Source organism: Puntigrus tetrazona, unplaced genomic scaffold (assembly GCF_018831695.1).
Source record: "Puntigrus tetrazona isolate hp1 unplaced genomic scaffold, ASM1883169v1 S000000003, whole genome shotgun sequence".
Lineage (NCBI taxonomy): Eukaryota > Metazoa > Chordata > Actinopteri > Cypriniformes > Cyprinidae > Puntigrus > Puntigrus tetrazona.
Window position 1 is genome coordinate 4,149,634 of NW_025047683.1, and position 5,778 is coordinate 4,155,411.

Here is a 5,778-nt window from a genome sequence, read left to right on the forward strand (position 1 = left end):
AGGTTTTGAAAGCAAAAAATTTCTCCAGGACGGCGGGGTCGAGTGGGAAAGCGCCCGAGAAGTCGCACTTAACCCGCCGAGATCGCCTGAAATATGCGCCTGGATGTTTGGACTTAGGTTTTGAAAGCAAAAAAATCCTCCAGGGTGGCGGGGTCGAGTGGGAAAGCGCCCGGGAAGTCGACTTAACCCGCCGAGATCGCCTGAAATATGCGCCTGGATGTTTGGACTTAGGTTTTGAAAGCAAAAAAATCCTCCAGGGTGGCGGGGTCGAGTGGGAAAGCGCCCGAGAAGTCGCGACTTAACCCGCCGAGATCGGCTGGATGAAGCGCCTGGATGTCTGGACTTAGGTTTTGAAAGCAAAAAAATTTCTCCAGGACGGCGGGGGTCGAGGGGAAAGCGTCCCGAAGGCGACTTAACCCGGACTCGATCGGTCGGATGAAGCGCCTGGATGTTTGGACTTAGGTTTTGAACGAAAAAATTTCTCCAGGACGGCGGGGTCGAGTGGGAAAGCGCCCGAAGGCGACTTAACCCGGACTCGATCGGGTCGGATGAAGCGCCTGGATGTTTGGACTTAGGTTTTGAACGCAAAAAAATTTCTCCAGGACGGCGGGGTCGAGGGAAAGCGCCCGAAGGCGACTTAACCCGGACTCGATCGGTCGGATGAAGCGCCTGGATGTTTGGACTTAGGTTTTGAACGAAAAAATTCTCCAGGACGGCGGGGGTCGAGGGGAAAGCGTCCGAAGGGGCGACTTAACCCGGACTCGATCGGGTCGGATGAAGCGCCTGGATGTTTGGACTTAGGTTTTGAACGCAAAAAATTTCTCCAGGACGGCGGGGTCGAGTGGGAAAGCGTCCGAAGGCGACTTAACCCGGACTCGATCGGTCGGATGAAGCGCCTGGATGTTTGGACTTAGGTTTTGAACGCAAAAAAATTTCCTCCAGGACGGCGGGGGTCGAGTGGGAAAGCGTCCGAAGGCGACTTAACCCGGACTCGATCGGTCGGATGAAGCGCCTGGATGTTTGGACTTAGGTTTTGAACGAAAAAATTTCTCCAGGACGGCGGGGTCGATTGGGAAAGCGTCCGAAGGCGACTTAACCCGACTCGATCGGTCGGATGAAGCGCCTGGATGATTTTCGCTTTCAAAATTGCACTAAGTCCAACTTCGGGGAAAGGTCCGACTTCCATACCCTCCGAGGCTCCGAGTCAGGCCGACCGAGAGGCCTCCTCCCGGGCATGATTCAAATTTTCCCGCGACCCTGGAGGTGGCCGCTACACAGGAGCAACTTTTACATGGGTACACGATTTCGTGAACGCGTGTTTTTGTGGACTTAGTCTCTGAGCGAAAAAAGTCGAAAACGACTAAGTCCATATCGACTTAGGTTTTGAACGCAATCTTTCTGAAGCTCCGGGGCGAGGGAGCTATCGAACGCTTCACCTGAAACACGGACACAGACGCCGAGAGAGAGGACGTTCGACGGCGAGCGCCCTCGCCCGAAACGTGATCGATTGAGCGCGAAAGCGCCGCTAGCCTAGGACTAGACCCACCCGCCAGCCCCGCTGGCCGCTATGGGTCGGGAGTGCCTGGCAGGGGCACGGCGCGCAATGGGTTTACGCTTGGGCTTTGACAGCACGCCGCGCCCGGCAATTTGGACGCTCGTTACGAGCAGGCCCTCAGCCCGAGGGAAGGCGCCAACCCTTCGGAGGAGGCCTCAGACGGCCGGTCAGAGCGCAGAGGTCCGCCACCGGCGGGCGGGAGGGGCAGAACGCGACGCGCCCCGGCGACGCCGCGCGGTACCCCGCCCCCGTGAAACACACTTTTCCGAGCGCCGCCGCGATCCCAGCGCCACCCACCCCGAAAACGGCGACTTCGCCGGGGAAGGTTCGAGCCGCGCCGCCTCCTATGAGCGCCGGTCTTAGCCGAGGGTCCAAGCGGGTCTGCCCAGGCCCTCCTCAGGCGGACTGAGACCCGTGTGGTAGGCAAAAACGCGCTTCGCGGCCGGTTGGTCCCTACGACCCACAGGGGTTACCTGGTTGATCCTGCCAGTAACATATGCTTGTCTCAAAGATTAAGCCATGCAGGTCTGGCGCACACGGCCGGTACAGTGAAACTGCGAATGGCTCATTAAATCAGTTATGGTCCCTTGATCGCTTCCACCCGGTACTTGGATAACTGTGGCAATTCCAGAGCTAATACATGCAAACGAAGCGCCGACCGGCCGACCGCCTCGCGGGGGGGAGGCTAGGGACGCGCGCATTTATCAGATCCAAAACCCATCCGGCCCCCGGGGATCCGCCCTCCCGACCCGGTACCTTTGGTGACTCTAGATAACCTCGGCCGATCGCCGCCTCTCCGCGGCGCGACGATATCATATCGGAGTGTCTGCCCTATCAACTTTCGATGGTACATCAGGCGCCTACCATGGTGACCACGGGTGACGGGAATCAGGGTTCGATTCCGGAGAGGGAGCCTGAGAAACGGCTACCACATCCAAGGAAGGCAGCAGGCGCGCAAATTACCCATTTCCGACTCGGAGAGGTAGTGACGGTGGTCAACAATACAGGTCTCTTTCGAGGCCCTGTAATTGGAATGAGCGTATCTTAAACACATGGGCGAGGACCCATTGGAGGGCAAGTCTGGTGCCAGCAGCCGCGTAATTCCAGCTCCAATAGCGATATTAAAGTTGCTGCAGTTAAAAAGCTCGAGTTGATCTCGGATCTGGCTGGCGGTCCGCCGAGAGGCGAGCCACCGCCTGCCCCAGGTCCCTCGCCTCGAGGCGCCCGATGCCCTTGGCTGGGTGTCCGGTCCGAGGCCCAAAGCGCTTACTTTGAAAAATTAGAGTGTTCAAAGCAGGTCGAGCGCCGCCGCTGAATACCGCAGCTAGGAATAATGGAATAGGACTCGGTTCTATTTTGTGGGTTTCTGGAACCCGGAGCCATGATTAAGAGGGACGGCCGGGGCATTCAGATGGCGCCGCCGCTAGAGGTGAAATTTTGACCGGCGCAAGACGGACGAAAGCGAAAGCATTTGCCAAGAATGTTTTCATTAATCAAGAACGAAAGTCGGAGGTTCAAGACGATCAGATACCGTCGTAGTTCCGACCAGAACGATGCCGACCCGCGATCCGGGCGGCGTTATTCCCATGACCCGGCAGCAGCGCAAGGGAAACCACGAGTCTTTGGGTTCCGGGGAGTATGGTTGCAAAGCTGAAACTTAAAGGAATTGACGGAAGGGCACCACCAGGAGTGGAGCCTGCGCGCTTAATTTGACTCAACACGGAAACCTCACCCGCCCGGACACGGAAAGGATTGACAGATTGATAGCTCTTTCTCGATTCTGTGGGTGGTGGTGCATGGCCGTTTTAGTTGGTGGAGCGATTTGTCTGGTTCATTCCGATAACGAACGACTCCTTGCTTATAAATAGTGGCGCGCCACTTGGGTCGGCGCCAAAAACTTCTTAGAGGGACAAGTGGCGCTCAGCCACGCGAGATGGAGCAATAACAGGTCTGTGATGCCCTTAGATGTCCGGGCTGCACGCGCGCCATTAATGGGCGGATCAGCGCAGGTCTACCCTGCGCCGAGAGGCGCGGTAACCCGCTGAACCCCGCCGTGATCGGGACTGGGGATTGAAACTATTTCCCATCAACGAGGAATTCCCAGTAAGCGCGGGTCATAAGCTCGCGCTGATTAAGTCCCTGCCCTTTGTACACACCGCCCGGCGCTACTACCGATTGGATGGTTTAGTGAGGTCTCGACCGCCCCGCCGGGCCCTCATGGGCTCTGGCGGAGCGCCGGAAGACGATCAAACTTGACTATCTAGAGGAAGTAAAAGTCGTAATAAGGTTTCCGTGAGGTGAACCCGCGGAAGGATCATTATCGCCCGCCCGATCCAAAGCGAACCGCTTCCGGCGGGGAGGCCTAGCCCACCTCCCCGCCTCCTCAAGCCCGGTGCGCGGCAGAGGCCGGCGGCCCGGGCGCGCCTCCTCCGAGCACCGAAGCGGGTGCGCAGAGCGCGATAAGAAAAAAAAAAAAAGGGAACTTGACTGTCGCCAGACTGGCGCCCCCCCGCTTCCAGCGGCGGGGGGCTGAGCCGGGGCCCTGGCGGGTACCCGCACGGCCTCCGGGACCGTGGTTCAAAGTCTCTCCCGCGCAAGGAGGGGCGCCTGTCCGGGTAAAAACCCTCTATCCTATTTTACTCTATGATCCAGCGGCCGTGGGTCCCGAGAGGTCTGCCGCCAAAAACCCAAGACGGCAAAAAGAACCGCACAAAAAACCTAAGACGGCGGAGAGAGAGAGATCCGCGAGAAGGGAACGCCGTTCTGGGAGGCTTGACGCACCTCCCGCGGAGGCTTGAGCAACCTACCGCGAGCGCCATGACTGTCGCTGACTCGGCGGGCCCCTGCTTTCCAGCGGCGGGGGCCGAGCCGGGCCCTGGCGGGTACCCGCACGGCCTCCGGGACCGTGGTTCAAAGTCTCTCCCGCGAAGGAGGGGCGCCTGTCCGGGTAAAAAAACCTCTATCCTATTTTACTTATGATCCAGCGGCCGTGGGTTCGAGAGGTCTGCCGCCAAAACCCAAAACGGCAAAAAGAACCGCACAAAAACCTAAGGCGGAGAGAGAGAGAGAGAGAGAGAGAGATCTGAGAGAACTTGACTGTCGCTGACTTCGCGGGCGGGCCCCTGCTTTCCAGCGGCGCGGGGGCCGAGCCGGGCCCTGGCGGGTACCCGCACGGCCTCCGGGACCGTGGTTCAAAGTCTCTCCCGCGAAGGAGGAGCGCCTGTCCGGGTAAAAAAACCTCTATCCTATTTTACTCTATGATCCAGCGGCCGTGGCCCGAGAGGTCTGCCGCAAAAACCCAAAACGGCAAAAGAACCGCACAAAACCTAAGGCGGAGAGAGAGAGAGAGAGAGATCCGAGAGAACTTGACTGTCGCTGCACTCGGGCGGGCCCCCTGCTTTCCAGCGGCGGGGGGGCCGAGCCGGGCCCTGGCGGGTACCCGCACGGCCTCCGGGACCGTGGTTCAAAGTCTCTCCCGCGGCGGAGGGGCGCCTGTCCGGGGTAAAAACCTCTATCCTATTTTACTCTATGTTCCAGCGGCCGTGGCCCGAGAGGTCTGCCGCCAAAACATCCAAGACGGCAAAAGAACCGCACAAAAACCTAAGACGGCGCGAGAGAGGGATCCGCGAGAAGGGAACGCTGCTCTGGGGAGGCTTGACGCACCTCCCGCGGAGGCTTGAGCAACCTATCACAGCGCCCCACCCTTGGCACGGGTGGGGGCCGAGGCCGCGAGCCTCTGAAAGACTTTGCTTTGCCAACCCCGGCGGGTACCCAGCAGGCCTTCGACCGTGGGTTCAAGTCCCTCTCGCGGGGCGCCCGTCCGGGAACGACTTTGTATTTTTGAACCCACACAAGCCTGTGCAGTTCGCCTCGCCCCGGCGCTAAACTCAAACGCAGTACGACTCTTAGCGGTGGATCACTCGCTCGTAAGCGCCGATGAAGAACGCAGCCAGCCGCGAGAACTAATGTGAATTGCAGGACACATCGATCATCGACACTTCGAACGCACTTTGCGCCCCGGTCCGCCCCGCCACGCCTGTCTGAGGGTCGCTTCCCATCGATCGACCTCCGGTCCCGCGGCTGAGCGCCGCAGGGGGCTTCCCCGCCCCTCCGCCCTCCTGGTGCAGACCGCCACGGGCACGCCTCGGGCGGAGTCGAGCGCTTCCCGGCTTCCTCCCACGAGGGGGGGAGGTCGGCGTCCCCCCAGGCGTCTGGGACCGAGC

At 59.8% G+C, this 5,778-nt stretch overlaps 1 pseudogene; it reads left to right on the forward strand.

Annotated features, from left to right (window-relative positions):
- The first annotated feature begins 5,455 nt into the window (after positions 1–5,455).
- Positions 5,456–5,605, forward strand: LOC122331959 (annotated as a pseudogene).
- Positions 5,606–5,778: the final 173 nt, after the last annotated feature.